Consider the following 18,713-nt stretch of genomic DNA (forward strand, 5'->3'; position numbering starts at 1 on the left):
TAATATCACACACAGACTCATTCAATGTTCCAGCACTCCTGGGAACGAGGGGTTAAGTAGATTTTGGCAAGCGCTCCGGTCTTTCCTCGGCACAATCCTACTCTTTATTTCCATACCATTTGAGGAGCGCCGCCGGAAGGCCGTGGAGACACATTGTGTCCAGCAGAACTGAACAAAACCCCGCCGCGCTGCAACTGAGAGACCCCTGCAGCGTCCAGCTCCTGCACCCACCCACACACACACACACACACATCACAAACACACATCCACACACATCACACACACATCACACACACATCACACATCACACATCTTTCAGAGCACTCACTCCAGCTCAATGTTAATGACACACACGCACTGAAGTCTGAAGTTTCTTCGCTTATAAATCATACAGAATGAGTTTTTTTGAGAAATTAAAAATGCTCAAAGTTTCCTGTGAGGGTTAGGGTTAGGTGTAGGGTTGGTGAAGGGACATAGAATATACAGTTTCTACAGTATAAAAACCATTACACCTATGGGATGAACACACTTTACACAAAAACAAACATGTGTGAGTGTGTGTGTGTGTGTGTGTGAGTGAGTGTGAGTCTACATGCGTGTGTGTATGTGTGTGTGAGTGAATGTGAGTGTGTGTGCGAGTGTGCATGCATGCTCTAGTGTGTTTTTTAGAGTGTGTCTGTGTGCGTGCATGCATGTGCGTGTGTGTGTGCGTGTGTGTGTGTGCGTGTGTGTGTGTGTGTGTGTGTGTGTGTGTGTGTGTGTGCGTGTGTATGGGGAATTCCTCAGGCTTTAGTCACAAGGCTGTGCTGCTGGAGTTTGTATTGTCACACACTCGACACAGAGCCAAAGTCAGATGTGAGCCCAGTCTCTGCCACCAGCGGCATTCATGATGACATCATCAACGCTCCCTCATGCATCGCACACGCAAACAAGAACGAGAACGAGGATATCAGCCGCAAGAAAGAGAGAGCGTGTGCCCTAACAACACGCCTCATGCTCGAGAATATGATTTCATTTAACACTGACATCTCACACGCTCTGCACTCAACAGTACAAAATACTGCCTTTAACAGAAGGGTTACTGTAGCTAAAACTAAAAAACTGTTACTTGAAATAAAATCAATTTAATTTAGTTTACATTTAGTTTAAGGTGATGTGCTGAAATAACTCCAACTTAATAAAACTTAATGTATAAAACAGCATCAACAACAATAAATAAATTATTTTTTTCTATATATATAATATATAATAGAAAATATTTTTTATATTTATAAAATATAAACCTCTTATAAACATTTTTTCAATCTATCTTTATAAATTTAAATTAAATTAAATTAAATTAACAATTAAATATAATTGTATATATTATTAATTAACTTAATTAATAAAACAATTTGTATATTATATATAAAAACAGAAATTTTAAATTGAAACTAAATGAAACTAAAGTAACAAGAAAACTAGTAATACATCAATAAGTATAGTTATAAATATATACAGCAGTCCTCATCTTTTAACTTTAATGCAGGTTTAGAAAAAAAACATAATGGTAGAATTGTATTTTTTAAATGATTTTGGTAGTGGACAACTAAAGTGTAAAAATTAAATTAAATTAACTATTGTAGTCTTCCATTTTCTGTGATTATATGTGAAATTTACTTGCAATATCTGAGTGAACACTGTTTCAAGCAAACCCTACACCATTTCTTTATTCAGTGTAAGTATAATATAACATAGTGTGAGTTTATGCACTTGATCCGGTTGATTATTGAAACAGTTGTCTATTTCCATTTCTCAGACTGTTTCAATTTTCATAAAGCATCTCTAAACAGATACCCAGAGACTGGCTCCCATAAAACCAGACTGGACTGTAACAATCTGCATATATATGAGGAAATGTCCTGCGAGCCTCGGGAGAAATAATTAAGACGCTGTGTGTTTATCTGAATGTTTCTGTGAACCCTGACTGACTTGAATACAGCGTCTGAATCCTTCGGGTCATGCAGTGCTTTCTGCATCGCTGATCTGAGGACAGACATCCACCAGAACATTCATAAACAACAGCTAAATCAGCAGCAAGAATATGTGTATTCACTGACCAGCCATTCATTCAGTTTACACTGCAGAACAAAAATTAAAAATTAAAAATTAAATTGAAATAAAAACAAATAGTGACATTTAGGTTTAAAAGTTTTTTTTTTTCAGTTTGTAAATTTTTTATATTTACATTTAAAATGTATAAATATAAAAAAATATATTTTAGAAATATATAAAAAAATACATAAATACTATTTAAAAATACATTACAAATATATATATACACATAGTAATATATTACTTAAAATAAGTATTATTTTACTATGTGTATATATATTTGTAACGTAATTGTATTGTATAATTATTTAAATATATTACTAATATATTAAGTAAAATTTAGGTTATTTAAAATTTATTTAGGTAATATTTAGATTATTTAAATTGTATTTTATTATTAGTAGTAGTAGTAGTATTAAATAGTATATATATATGTGTGTGTGTGTGTGTGTGTATGTGTACGTGTATATACACACACACACACACACACACACATTATGCATGTACATAACAAAATACAAAATATAATATATATTTATAAAACTACAATTAAAATGAAAACTGAAAATATAATTTTTTTTTATTATTAATATTTTTTTTAAGAAATCAAATATATGTTGATTATCTGGATAAGTATTATAGTTTTTAGGTATATTAACGTTCAATTATAAAAAATATATATTATACATATATAAAAATTTTGTAAATATATAATATAAATGTAAACTGCAGTGTGGAGGCTTTAGTGATTTAAAAAAAATAGTTTGAATCAATTAAACTCATTAAAAACTAATTTTTAATTCACTGGTTCACCGGTTCAATTCGGCTGCTAAAAATAATACTTAAAATCTGTCCTTACTCTCTCAGACTCGCTAATCACAAGAAGGATTATGAAACAAGATAAAATAGGCAAAATTAAATAGCAAACACAGATTAAGATCATCAAAATATTCACAAAACTGCAATATATATATGTTCGTCTCAGACACATTTCTGCTGCCGTCGTTCTTCGAGATCGCTGTGAAGCATTACATGAGTGAGGATTGTAGAAATCAAGGTGAAATGAAAGCTGATAGTAGTTTAGTGAGGACACAGTAAACCTCTGCTTTCTGCGCGAGCATCATGTTCACACGATCAGATTTCGTATCCGATGTTCTGCGCACTTTATTCCTGTTGAGAACATATTCAACAGGTGTTCCTCAACAATAAATAAACCCGATGCATCAGTAAATGCAAAAGAGTTTATGTGAGCTCAAATTAAATTCCTCGAAAGAAATTCATAGAGAAAACTTACACAAAAGTACTATAGTATTACTATACAATGTTTTGTGGAGATGTACTACGGTTCTACCATAGTATTATTTCAATAACGTTGAGTATCCACAGTATAAGAACATCATAAGAGCATCACTGTAAAAATACTGCTACTATACTTTTTAGCTGTACTACATTTTTTTTTGTGGAATATATAAGTAACATGCTATTTTATATAAATATATATATATATATATATATATATATATATATATATATATATATATATATATATATATATATATATATATATATATATATATATATATATATATAATATTATAATTTTACTATGAGGTATTTTGAGATACTATCTCTGTCTACAAAACTCCAGTACAGGAAAAAATATTACTTAATGATCAATAATATTTTATTAAATACGATTTTATTAATATTCTTTTATTTTTATTATTGTTTTTTGAATTTGTAACTATAAGAAGAAGATTATGATTTAGAATCAAGTATGGTACTTTATTATTTTACATTAAAAAAATATAAGTTCAATTACCTTTATAAAAATATTATTTAAGACATACCAGGGTTTACAGGGTTAAATGGCACTAAAAAACTATTTTTTTTACTAGCAATTTCAGAGTTAAAACTATTTACATATCAGGTTGTTTTTATTAAATGTTTAAATAAACGTCAAAATAATTTAATTTAAAGGATTTTTTTTACGATGCAGGTAAAAAACACAGAAATTGCATTAGGATTTTTCAGTTCAACAAACTGACTTTAATTCGAGCATTATCTGGTTGGTCCATTACAGTAATGATGATTTGTGGCCGACCCCTTTGTATATCCAAGTGCATTTATGTTTTTGGTTTCTACAGGTGACAGCTCTGAGAGAAAATGAATGCTTCCAATGAGTTCTTTCCAGAAGTAATTTCAGGACATGATTGAGCATTACTTCAGGTTTCACCCCTCAGCCTCGACATTTTACAAACAGCATCAGAACTCATGCTAAGAGATGCTTGCCGGAGCCGAGGAGTCACTTGAGCCTGATTTCAGTGGGTGTTTTGATTTCAGAGCGCCGTGCTCTTCTCGTCATTAGCGTGTTGCTAGCATGCTAACTGCGAGACGATTGCACGTGATTACAGCGGCCCACTGAACCTGCTGTCAATCAAAGCCTCACCTTCCAGGGGAACCGCGGTCTGCGTGCGTGGGGAAGCAATTAGTGATTAATGCACTGATTAGCATTGAAAGGCTGGCTGTTAGCGAGAAGCGTGCGATTGAGACGTGGGTGTAGCCTGTCATCATCTCTGACAGCCGTTTCTGCTCCTACTTGAGGTACGAATGAAATCCTCGGGGTCGGAGCCGTGTCACGTTGAGTGACTGTGCTTGATTGCAGACGAATCCAGGAGCTTTTTGGGCTAGAACTGAGTCAGTATCATGAGACGGTCACAACCTTAAGATGCAAAAATCAGACTAAGAAACGAATCAGCAGTTTGACAAATTGTCAAGTAGGCCTATTGATGACACTCTGGTGATTTCTTCAACAGATCTCAGTTGACTCATAGTTTTAAAAACCTTTCTAGCAAGCATGCTGCTGGCATGATTAAGCATGTTTCTAGCACGTTTCAGCACATGACAGCTGTTTTAAAACAGTGCTAGCATGTTTGTAACATTGTCAGAATGATTTAGAACATCCCTAGCATGTTTAAGCATGTTGCTAACATGTTTTAATATTTTGTTAGCACGTGGCTATAGTTTAGGTGTGTCATTAACACGATTAAGCATGTTTTTACATTTTCAGCATCTTGTTAGCATTTTTTATCACATTGCTAAAGATTTAGTGTGTCATTAACATTATTAAGCATGTTTTTAACATTTTGAAAGTGAAAAAGTAAAAGTGATGCGACGTGGCCAAGTATGGTGAACTATACTAGGAATACGTGCTCTGCATTTAACCCATCCTAAGTGCACACACACAGCCGGAGCAGTTTAAGCATCTTGTTAGCATATTTCAGCACATCACTATTGTTTTTAGCATGTTGCCAACATTCTTAAGTAGCCTATGTTTAATGTTTTTTAACATGTTGTAAACAGGATTCAGCACATTGCTATTGTTTTAACATGATGCTAACATGATTAAGCATGTTTCCACCTTTGTTTTAACATGTTGTTAGCAGGTTTTAACAAATTGCTATTGTTTTAACATGATGCTAACACGATTAAGCATGTTTCCAACTTTTTTAACATGTTATTAGCATGTTTTAGTACATTGCTATTGTTTTAGCATGTTGCTAACATGATTAAGCATTTTTCCAACTTTTTTTAACATGTTGTTAACAGGTTTTACCACATTGCTATTGTTTTAGCATATTGCTAACACGATTAAGCATGTTTCCAACTTTTTTAACATGTTATTAGCATGTTTTAGTACATTGCTATTGTTTTAGCATGTTGTTAACATGATTAAGCATTTTTCCAACTTTTTTTAACATGTTGTTAGCAGGTTTTACACATTGCTATTGTTTTAGCATGATGCTAACATGATTAAGCATGTTTCCAACTTTTTTAACATGTTATTAGCAGGTTTTACCACATTGCTATTGTTTTAGCATGTTGCCAACATGATTAAGCATGATTCCAACTTGTTGTAACATGTTGTTAGTAGGTTTTACACATTGTTATTGTTTTAGCATATTGCTAACATGATTAAGCATGTTTCCAACCTTTTTTTAACATGTTAGCAGGTTTTCCACACTGCTATTGTTTTAACATGTTGCTAACGGGATCAAGCATGTTTTCATGGTTTTTTTTACCATGTTGTTAGCGTGTTTTAGTACATTGCTATTGTTTTGCCATGTTGCTAACATGATTAAGCACACTGCTAATGTTTTAGCATAATTAAAGAATGCAGGTGTCAACGGACGGTGATGGTCTGAGGCAGAAACAAAAAAACATAAAACATGTGGTAATTAACTCTTATTTAAGCAAACTCCCAGCAGAAGAAACTCCAGCTCTACAGCTGTATACCTGCCTCAGACTTCCACATGATCGGCATTCTTTCTGCCCACCGTCAACTTTCCATGGGTCAGCTGTCACTTTCAAAGTAGGACAGACAGTGCTCGAGCTCAGGGGCTGGCCGCGGGTCTGACTGTTGTTTTAGTATGTCTCTCTCACACACGCCACATTCCCAGAACACTAGAGTTGACAACACAAACTCACAATATTATCAGAGACCCCGTTAGACCGCAGCTAAACACAGAGACAAACACAGGAAAGCTGCAACAGCTAAAAAACAATCGTGCCGTTGCTAAAGACACTTGCTGTGGTGTCAGCTGTCATTCCTGCTTCACTCGCTTGATGCCTTCAGGTCCTCATGGGCAGTTCCTGCTCATGAGCTTAGAAGCTCAAATGTTACTTTGGCCGGAATAAAATGGACATGTTGGGCAATTTCTTTCTTTTTCTTTTCTTTCACTTATTTATTTGCACTGTAGCAATGACATATTAATAGAAGGTATTTCTTGAATGCTTTAACTCTCTACTAGCATGCTTGAATACATTGTTATGATGTTTCTAACATGTTTTAGTGCTTATCAGATGTTTTAACACCTCACAAGCATGTTTTATACTTTGTCATGTTTTAGCATGTTTTAGTGCTTATTGGATGTTTTAACACATCGCTAGCATGTTTTATTATATTTTGCTATCATGTTTTAATACATTTTTATAATGTTTCTAGCATGTTTTGACACGTTTCTGACATTTTCAAACCTCACAAGAATGTTTTATACATTGTCATGTTTCTAGCATTTTTTGATGCTTTTCTGATGTTTTAACACCTCACAAGCATGTTTTATCCATTGCCATGTTTCTTGCATGTTTTAGTGCTTATATGATGTTTTAACACCTCAACACCATGTTTTAACACATTACTATGATGTTTCTTGCATGTTTTAATAATTTGCTGCCATGTCAACATATTACTAGAATGTTTTAACACATTGTTAACATGTTTTAAACTGTTATAATTGTTTCTTGCATGTTTTAACACTTTGCAGACATGTTTAACACATTACTATAATTTTTTTTTGCTAGCATGTTTTAACCTATTATAATGTTTTTGCATGTTTTAACACTTTGTGGACATAATTTTTACTGCATGTTTAAACACATTACTAGCATGTTTTAGCATATTGCTACCATGTTTCTTGTTTTAACACATTATTAAAATGTTTCTAGCATTTTTTAGCTTTTATGCTTGACTAGGTTGTTTTGAAGCTTATAGATGTTGAAAGTTTAGTTTAAAATCATTTTAGGATGTTTTAAGCATTTTTCTAGCTTGTTGTTTGCCTGTTTAAATATATACACACTGTCATTGTTTTAACATGTTGCTAATATGTTTAGGGATGTTTCTAACATGTTTTAACATGTTGTTAGCATGTATTAACACCCTGCTACTGTTTTAACATGTTAACATGTTTAGGCATGTTTCTAACATGTTGTTAGTATGCTTTAATTCATTGCTAATATGTTTCTACAATATTTCTGACTCTTCCTTTGCATGTTTCAATGCATTTCTAGCATTGCATTTAGGATGGTTACAACATTTTGTAGCCCATTGCTAGCATTTTTAACACTCTGCTAGAATGTTTCTAACATAGCATTTAGCATGGCTCTAGCATGCTATTGGCACACTGTTAGCATGTCAAGACAACAAAATGATAAATAATGCAATACTGACATATCCAAATAAAAGGCATGTGCTTTGTATCTGACACACTGTTCTCCTTTAAGATCCACTCACTCAATCTTACTCTCATTAAGTGTCTCATTGCACTGGCACACATTTCAATTTAACTCCATAGAGGTCACAGGAGACTACTTTTGGGTTCTTCTGTTTTGTGGCTCAGTGAAACCCATATGTGGCACATGATTTTGCAGTTTCACCTCGTCTGCCTCTCCTTTGCCAACAGTTATTCACCATAGCAGATCTATACATCACATAAAATGGTGATTACAAGCATTTAACTTCCCGTTTTTGGTATTATGAGTCAGTTCTATAGGTGTGGACCAACACGAGCGTTGAGTAAACGATGACAGACGTTTCATTTGCAGATAAACTTTCACAGCCACACGTCCTCAGTTCAGTTTCCGAGTGCTGCTGCTACTCTATTCTCCCGCTCCCGAGGGCATTATGATCTTCCTGTAATGTGATAAAGAAAAATACAACTCACTTGTGAGCCTATTTGTTATTGTCTTCATTAAATGATGGCCTGTGAATCACTGTAATGGCCCGTGCGATTTCCTCTGGCTCTAGAGAAAAATGGGTCTCGTGTGAGACGATTCACCAAGTTTGTTTGTAATTTACCAACTATTTCGGCTGGCAAGATTCACATTATGGGTCAGATTGGAATCATATTAATGTTGGATATTCTTACCGTCCTATCAAAAGAAGGAGGCCGTGATAAAAAACGTCCTGACCATCAATTCCACTTTTCTCAGCTGCATCCTGAAATGCCACAATCCTGATTCGGTTTGATAATTTTTGCATTGATTTCCTCGCAAACGGAGAGCGTCGGACCACCGCGACCCACTTGGATTAATCATGTTTAGGCTTCGGTTTCGACGGCATGCCACTTTCTGCTTGCCGTTAATAAGAAGCTTCTCATTGGTTGGGATGAACATCATCTGAGACTCTTCTAACTCTGTGCCTCCACCTGTCTGGGTTTGTTTGGTTGTCTGAAAGACCTGACGTGATCGGTGCGATGGAATAGCTTTCTAAGAACAATTAGTGAACAATGGTGCTTTGAAAACATAATAAATGAATGGTTTTAATGAATACTGTGTAAACAGACTCGTCCTAATTGCTTCTTTCTCCCGACACGCCTGTGTACAGACAAACACAAACACGTGTTTCTGCAGGATTTTATGGAATAAAACTCAGGAATAAATTGAAGGGAATAAAATATAGATATAAATGTCTGGAGACCTTTTTTTTTATTAGCAAGATTTAAAAAAAAAATTAAATTTGAATTTTTTTTTATTTTATAAAAAAATATAATTTAAAGTAAATTAAATAAAAAAAATCTACATAATACAATGAGTATTTTTGCTTAAACCAAGGTTATTTAAAAAAATATTTTAGGAATTAATAAATAATTAATCTGCAATTATTTACTACAATATTTAAATAATTTTACCATTTATAATTTTGGCATTATACTTTTGATAAATTAATAATTTGAAATTAGTACTGCCACAATTTGAGTGATTCTGTAATACAATGAAAATCAATATATTTTAATCCAACCGTTATGAAATCAAGATAATACAATAAATATTGCCATAATAATTTAATTCATTATTGATTATTTAGGTTTTTCTGTAATGCAGTGACTATATTTTGTCAAACCAGTACACAATCAAGGTAATGTAACATATATTGCCATAAATTAATAGATTGTTATTTTGTTTTTAACCAAGGTCAATATATATAGCCATAATATATTTACCAATTATTAATTTACAATTATTAATTAAAAATGAGTGTGGGGGGGTTATGTACCTTCTGATTACACTGCGAAAAAATTAATAAAAGAAATAAAGTAAAAGAAACAAAAAGAATAGATGAGAAAAAAGGTTTTCAATATTTTTTTTTGTTGTTATAATTTTTCAATTAAAATGTCTAAAGATTCTTAAACCGAGATGCATTACGAAGCATTCATTATGAAGTAGAAGTCTTGTTTACTATGAAATATAAAGTTAAATATATTGATTAAATATCAATATAAAGTGAGTTTATGATTAAAACAACAACAAATCTGTCAGTGAGGTCAAAACTTAATTCACACAGAAAACAATTCTCCAGTTTTGATTCTCCATTGACAGACATTTGTTCCTGTATTAATCATAAACTTAGTTTATTCATTTTCATTCTTAGAAAACAAGACTAAAACTACATCTTCATTGTGCATCTGAAATAAATTCTTGATTTAAGAAAAAAAAAGACACTATTTTTGTCAAACGTTAGCACTGTGGAATCAACGTCTGTCAGGCTAAAGACTTCAAGCTTTGTTAGAAAATAAAAAGCAGTAACATGCCACTGGCCTGCAGCAGAAGTCAAAGTGTGATGGCTGTTTTGCTTTGTGCTACAGCCACACAACACCCAACGATGCCAGAACCGATGTGTGTGTAATTCTGAATGCATCTGATCTGTTTGCCAATAATAGCTCGACACAAAAGCATGCCCCAAACTAATCTGAGGAGTTCAGTGCACTGAAGGTCCTTCTAAATTCACAGAAACTCTCAATCTGAGTTCATCCAGCCTCTGTATCTCCACATCTCGGAGGATGATGACGCATGCAAACACTTCAAAATGTTTTCTGGGTACTTTTAATGATACAGGTATGCCCATCAGATGCTTTCAAGCTAACTAAATGCTTTAAAAGTGCTTCACATAAAATAAATAAATAAATAAAAGTTTTAGAAACTATTTTTCACCCAGAAATTCTTTTTAAATTCCAAAAAAAATAATCAAAAATACCAGACAACACATTGCAACTTAAACATGAAATTGATGAAGTAAAAAGACTGAAAATGTAATCTTCATCCAAATTAAGCATATTTTCATTACAGTAATGTGTCTGGATATTTTACTTTTGTATTTTATTATTATATATTTATTAATATTTTATATATATATATATATATATATATATATATATATATATATATATATATATATATATATATATATATAAATCAGGTGTTATAAAATATTAATTTTATATATTTATCTATATTCATTTTATATATCACTATAATAAATTAAAGAATTATTAATTTGAAATAATTATTGCAACAATTAAAATGATTCTGTTATAAAACAATTATTAATTTTGTTAAACCAGTATGAAACCAAGGTAATTTACTAAATATTAAAATCCAATCGAAAAAGAACAATGCAATAAATATTGCCACGATACATTATTTATTAGCAATTATTACTGCCATCATTTATGTGATTCTGTCAATACTATTTTTGGTTAAACAAGTATAAAAGATCAAGTTTATAAAACAAATGTTGGCATAATAAATTAATTTATTATTATTTGAAATTATTGCTACAATTTAAGTGATTCTGTTATACAGTATAACAAATATTTCCATTAATAAAATAATAAAAAATTATTATTGTCACATTTTATTTATTTGCATCACAGTAAAGAGAATTTGATTTTATTCATGAATTACAGTAAAAATTATTTGTCATTAAAATGTAAAATTAAATGATTCTATAATAGAAAATATATATATTTTTGTTTAAACCAGTCTACAGTGAAGGAAATAATACAAATATTGCCATAATAAATTAATTTAATACATCATAGTTTTTCAGCATCACAGTACAGAAAATTTAATTTCTTTAATTATATTTTTTTCTTGCATTACAGTAATGAGAATTGTCATGAAAAATTGCAGACAAATCTTAATAATCCTACACTCTCAGGACAGATTTGCTGAAACTGACCCACATGGGGTCATTTTTAATGATATACCTGCCACAAATATTCATAAGAGTTTCAGATTTTCCTCATGAAACAGCTCAATTGCGACGGCATTTGTCCGGTCGCCCGCTGCATGACTCTATGCATTAAATCGCAGTCGACTTCTGCAATATGAAACATGAATCATGCATTGCTTAAGTTCCTGTTACACAGATGATCGCATTATGCAGCTATCACTGCATTAAACTAATGGCTCACTGCATTTTCTCAAAGACGGCCCACGAAGAGCCCATTAAAGATGAACCGAAGTACAGTATGCCTTTTCACTGTGACACGGATTGCAACATAACCTTTGCAACCTCGTAAAGGTGATTGATAGGAGCAAAGCTACATCTTTTATACCAAAGAGTAGCGTTAACCTTTTTCCTTGAGTTCAGTCGGTAAGAAACGCTGTGGGTTCAAGGACAGTAGCTCAAGAGCCGCTGTTGGAGATATACAACTTCTACCTGTCTATGAAGATAATCTGGGTCACATTTCACCTCAAAATCAACAGAAAATAAGATAATATTTTTTGCATAATAATCAAAGGTTTTTATGAACGTTAAGATTTTTTTGCATTTTTTTTAATGATGATTAAATACACATACTACCGATAATGTATCTGGAAACACTTACAAAAAAAATCTATTTATTAGCCAACATGAACTAACAAAGAAAAATACTTCTAATGCATTCATTAATCTTAGTTAATGAAAATAAATCATTAAAATCAAAACATGCATTTGTTAATATTATCGGTTTACTTTACAATATGGTAATGCATTAATACATTTAATGAAAATAAACTTGAACTTGAACTAATGAAAAATATTTCTAAATCATTTATCAAGCTTAATTAATGTTAAATTATTAAAATCTAAAGATGCATCCATTAATACTATCAGTAACAATTTACAATAAGGTTGTATTCCTTGATTCATATATTAGCTAACAAAAAAATTACAATCTAAAGCATTTATTAATTGTAGATCATGTTATTTTCAGCATTTAATAATTCATCATTTAAATATAAAGTTGCTTTTGTTATCAGTAGGTTATCAGTAACACTTTAAAATAAGTTTGCATTAGTTATTTAATGTTTTAGAAAATATACTTCTAAAGAAATTATCAAACTTAGTTAATGTTGATAAATTAATAAAATCAAAAGTTCCATTTGTGAATATTATCGGTAACAGATTGAAATAAGATTGCGTTTGTCAATTTATATATTTAACCTAAACTAACAATTAAAAAAATACTAAAGCATTTATGAATGTTTTTTTTTTCAACAATTTAATAATAAATTAATAAAATCAAAAGTTAAAATATCGGTAACATTTTACAAAGTTGCATTAGAAATCATTATTAAGTACATTAGTTAACATGAAGTAACAATGGAAACTAGGCCTATTTATAATCTTAGTGAATGTTGATAAATGAAAAGTTAGTAAATTATTTATTAATGTTTTTATCAACAGTTTAATAATAAATTATTAAAATATCTGTAACATTTTACAAAGTTGCATTAGTAGTCATTATTAACTACATTAGTTAACTTGAAGTAACAATGAAAACTAAGCCTTCTTATAATCTTAGTCAATGTTAATAAGTTAAAAGATAGTACGTTATTTATAAATGTTTTTTTCAACAGTTTAATAATAAATTATTAAAATCAAAAGTTAAAATATCGGTATTATCGGTAACATTTTACAAAGTTGTATTAGTAGTCATTATTAACTACATTAGTTAACTTGAAGTAACAATGAAAACTAGGCCTACTTATAATCTTAGTCAATGTTAATCAATTAAAATCAAAAGTTGCAGTTATCTGTAAATTATCGGTAACAATTTACTATAAGGTTCTATTTGTTAAACCATACATTAGTTAACATGAACTAATAAACATTTATTAATCTTATTGTTAATGTCAAAATTCACTAATACATTATTAAAATCAAAAGTATCTGTTAGTATTATTTACAGTAATTGACCTGAGCTAATATGAACAAACAATAAATTGTTGTATTTTTATAAACTAGTCTTAACAAAGATGAATAAATGCTGTAACAAACATTGTTCTTTGCTAGTTAATGCATTATCTGATGTTAACTAATGAAACCTTATTGTAAAGTGTTACAACAAACATTACAATGTAAGTAATAATTATTATTTGCCTTAATATAATGAGATTTATTTAATTTTGCAAATAATCCCACAATTCCAACAATCTTAATGGTCCTAAATAAGGCTTTTTTAATTTATAAAAGACTTCTTTAGTAGGATTTAACTTAAGAGTTGTCATGAGGTTCAACCTGATTCTGCAGGAGACGCTTATTTAAGAGCAGCTCGTGTCCTTTTGAAGTGTGATTGTGACTTCAGCAGGAAAGCACTGGAAAAGGCCTAATCAATGAAAGGGGCTTTACAGCAGGGTCCACATTCCCTCGAGGCTTCATCCAAAGCCCAGATTAGTGGCTGGCCATTCGCTAATGTGGGCTTTCTACCTCTGTGCGCATGGATAAAAAGCGTCCAGCAACTAAACTTAGACCGGGTTACAAATCCCCGGACAGCGCAGGTCATCAGGTGGACATGAAGGTTACTCATCAAGTGTCTTTTTTGATGACACAACAATTACTCTGCGGTAAGTGCACGGATGTCCTTGAAGCCTTAATATGGGTCAATTCAATGGGTTAGTTTTTGACCACTCAGAGGTCAAAGGTCACTATGGTCTAAATGGCACAACAAGTGTTTTCACGACTGATAAAAGGGTCTGACCGAACAGGTCAAGAGACTAGATTTAACTATTAACCAGGTTTAACTTTAACAATTTTGAGAAACAATGATCAGACTTTTTAAATTCAGAATAAAAAAATCTGAAAAAAAAAAAAAAAAAAATTATATATATATTTTTTTATATATTTATTTATTTTATATATTTATTTTTTTATTTTTATTTTTTTATTATTTTTGTATTACCCATCTCTACCCAAAGTAAAGTGCACACCAGCTATCACTTATTCATTAATTGCTCCAATTTTGTATTTCTCCCCATATAGGAGCTTCTGTTGCTAATCCATTTTCAGCTCCTGGATGAAGAAAGATCTGCTGACAGCTTATACAACCTCCGCGACCCCCAGCAGCTGATAACCGTTTATCATTAGGTCAAACACTAGCACTGGGTGTAGTGTAGCCCGACAGAAGCGCTGATGTATAGTTTCAAGCCTGCGTCCGTCTAATGGCTTCGCTCTGTGCTGATCTAATGAGAGACGTGTTTAATTTGGTTCAGTGACAGAGCAAAACTCTTCCCTGTTGTGCCAGAGCGCTCGGAGATCCCGCTTTTGACCAAATTATGTCAAAATGAAACATTGCTTGTCATTGCCAAGAGATCAAGACAAATAAAAACGGATTTAAAGGAACAGTTCAGCAAAAAAATTACAATTCGCTTAAATGTGCTCACCCTCAGGTCATCCCAGATCAGGATGAGTTTGTTTCTTCATCAGGTTTGGAGAAATGTAGCATTGCATCAGTGTCTCATCAATGGATGCTCTGCAGTGAATGGGTGCCGTCAGAATGAGAGTCTGATAAAAACATCATAATAATCCACAGCACTCCATCAATTCACATCTGGAAATCCAGCCACATATTTGTTTTAACGTTGCTTCTCTCCTGATTCAGACCAGAACACTTTTTCACTGGAGGAAGTGATATTGTGGATTATGGACTTTAGGAGTTTAGCCAGAAGCAATGGTTTAAACTTAAAAACGTCTTAACACTGGATGTGTTTCAGGTTTTGTCTTCTCCTGATGTTCACTGATGGACTGGAGTGCTGTGGATTATTATGTTGTTTTTAATCAGCTCTCATTCTGACGGCACCCATTCACTGCAGAGCATCCATTGATGAGACACTTTTGCAATGCTACATTTCTCCAAACCTGATGAAGAAACAAACTCATCCTGATCTGGCTTGAATGTGTAAACTCACTGCAAACTTTCATATCTGAGTGAACTATTCCTTGAGTTATATTAACCATTCCTGGTTGATCCAGTCTGGATCAATTCAAAGAGAAATAATCTTTTGAGTCCCCTTGTGATCCTGTCAGCCACAGCCAATCAGAACAGACTGAAGCAAGATCCCCAGAGATCATACATCAACAATTGACAATATGACAGATGACTCCCTGTTCATCATAATTAGGGTGATGGCATGAGCGATGACTCATAACAAGGGCCTTTTGAAAGAATGCAAATAACTAGTAAATAACTGAGAATTATTACATCAAGCATTTCTTTCTCTGTTACCAACACTTCATCTGTTTATCCACAGCTCACACACAAACACAAACACACACACATACACACACATGTGCTCTGTAGACTTCAGCCATATTATACAAGGCACTTGTTTAAAATAAAAATACATATTTTAATGTTAATTGTAATGTCATGTAGCCTAAGTATCTTATTTCAGCAAAACAAAGATTTCATCATTATTATAATAATTAATATTTTATTTACGATGGATGTTATAGCAAATAACGGCAAGAAGTGTGTTATAACATCTGAATTAACTAGTTTTTCCAAAAGTATATGTATATGTTTATATATAGAGTATATTTTAATATATAAAGTATTTTTTCAGGTCCAAGATCAGGTAAGGATATCCTTACAGTAACAAATCTGCATTTGATTTAACAATATTTATTATAATACTTAATGTTAAACGAAATGAACTGAGTATTGATAGCTTTATTTCGTAATAATTGTTGGTGACGTGTTGTCATGGCGCTGTTTTTGTTGAGGTTGTTCATAACAGCGATTTGCTTAGCAATACCTTCGTTTTTACCAACAACTATTCACGATTTTCTGTCTTACTCTTAGTTTATTCGAACTAAAAATGTAAAAGAATGTCGTGTGAAATAGTTTTTACATAATTTCTGAGCTCAGTGTGTTTTCAGCACCTTGGACAAGAGCGCGAAAATTTCGCGCGCCGGTGAAATAAGGCGCGTATTTTATTTTATTATTTTATTTTTTATATTTTTGCGCGCTACTGCTGACCTTTAAAGAAAGCAAACAGTGAGTGTTTCTTCTTAGGTAAAAAAAAAAATTATAAAATGCTTTTTAAAAGCTTACCTTCTTTTAACTTGCCAATTGCGCGTGCAGGCGACACAAGAAGAAAAACAAACAAACAAACAAACAAAAAAACAGCGACACTAACACCTGTTCTTGCAAACCACACACACACACACAAACACACACACGATCTGACAGCGTTCAGAATAACAGAAATCGGATCTGATGTGATTAAACAAGCACGCTTTTCATGTATATTGTGTTAAAGTATATAACGCCTTTATCAACAATAAATATGTTTCTGACTTAATTGCGTAATTTGTCGCAAACATCCGTCAAAATATGAATCTTTCCTCAATTAATGCACTCTTAAAAATAGACAATTACATAATATAATTGTCATAAAACAACTAACCCGTTCATGAATCAGTGTACACGAAATACTAGCTTGATTTGAGACGTGTTGTGTGTTTTTAATTTGATTTTAGTTATACAATTAAAGACTTCTTCATGATTTCGCGAGCAAATCATTTAAAACTTTTTTTTTTTTTTTTGCAATTTAATTGTCTGTAAAAGTAAAATCAGTCGCAAGATAAAATAACAAAAGCAACTCACTTACATGTGAAACTTCGCCTCTGTTCAGCTGTGTATGTGCAAGCGTTCACACATCTCCTCTGATCAACAGAAAGAGCCACAGGAAAGCCATCATGAAAATCCCCAGCAATACAAACAAGTTGCGCATATAATGTTCCAAGTTCAGTCTGAAGTGAATCCACGCGATGAAAGACCCTTAAATCCGCTCTTTCACATCATCCCGAATCAGTCTGAATCAGTCCTGTCCTAGTGCAATTGATCCGCAATTCCCAATCACACACACACACACACACACACAGAGAGAGAGACTCCAGCACATGAAGTTGTGGCTCTGTTGGGAAAGCAGAGCTGTATGTTGATGTGTATCTCAGACTGAACTGATCTGAGAGCAGCAGAGAGCCAGTGCTTCGATGTTCCTCCTCCTCCACGAACACCATCTGCTTTTAGCTGCTTGTTCTGGCAAAAACTGAATAAAGTGCATCATGTTTTACCATTTGGGTTTGTAATATATGGCCTAGGCTGTGTTGTTTTTTTCCTCCCTTTAAATAAAGCGCATTGTTCCTTAATGCTCGGGATTTGAGAGTTAATACAGAAATTTCATGTGTGCATGGCTTTTTTGAGAAATGCACTATATGCATGCAAATGCAATTTTTATAACTTTTATGACTATATAGGAAAATACAGTGCATTAAATGGTTTTCCTCACATATATGGACTGGAGAGAAATATATTTTGTCTAAATAGATACAAATATATCCGTGATTTAAGTTTGATGTGCGAAAAATGTGGAATATGAGTCCAGAACTCCATCTGTTGGTCGGAGAAAGCATCGTAGGACAGAGTGTTTAAAAAATCTGGCGAGTGACCTAATTTTAATTATGCATGCATGTTCTTTCATTAAAATATCATTGCGAGAGATGCATCGTTATTTAGTTATAAATTTACAGTGAAAAGTTTAAATATACTCAGTGTAGAAATGTGTTGCTTGCATCTTATATTAATGAGTAGGATATAGGCTTTATTGTGTGTGAAATTGAAATGTATTGCAAATAAGGGGCCAAACAAACTTGTGATCGTTACACAATAATTTTCACATTTATGGTAGACTTTTGACCACAGTTTCATGTAATCTGAATATTTTGTTTA

This window comes from Carassius auratus, unplaced genomic scaffold, assembly GCF_003368295.1.
Source record: "Carassius auratus strain Wakin unplaced genomic scaffold, ASM336829v1 scaf_tig00039452, whole genome shotgun sequence".
Lineage (NCBI taxonomy): Eukaryota > Metazoa > Chordata > Actinopteri > Cypriniformes > Cyprinidae > Carassius > Carassius auratus.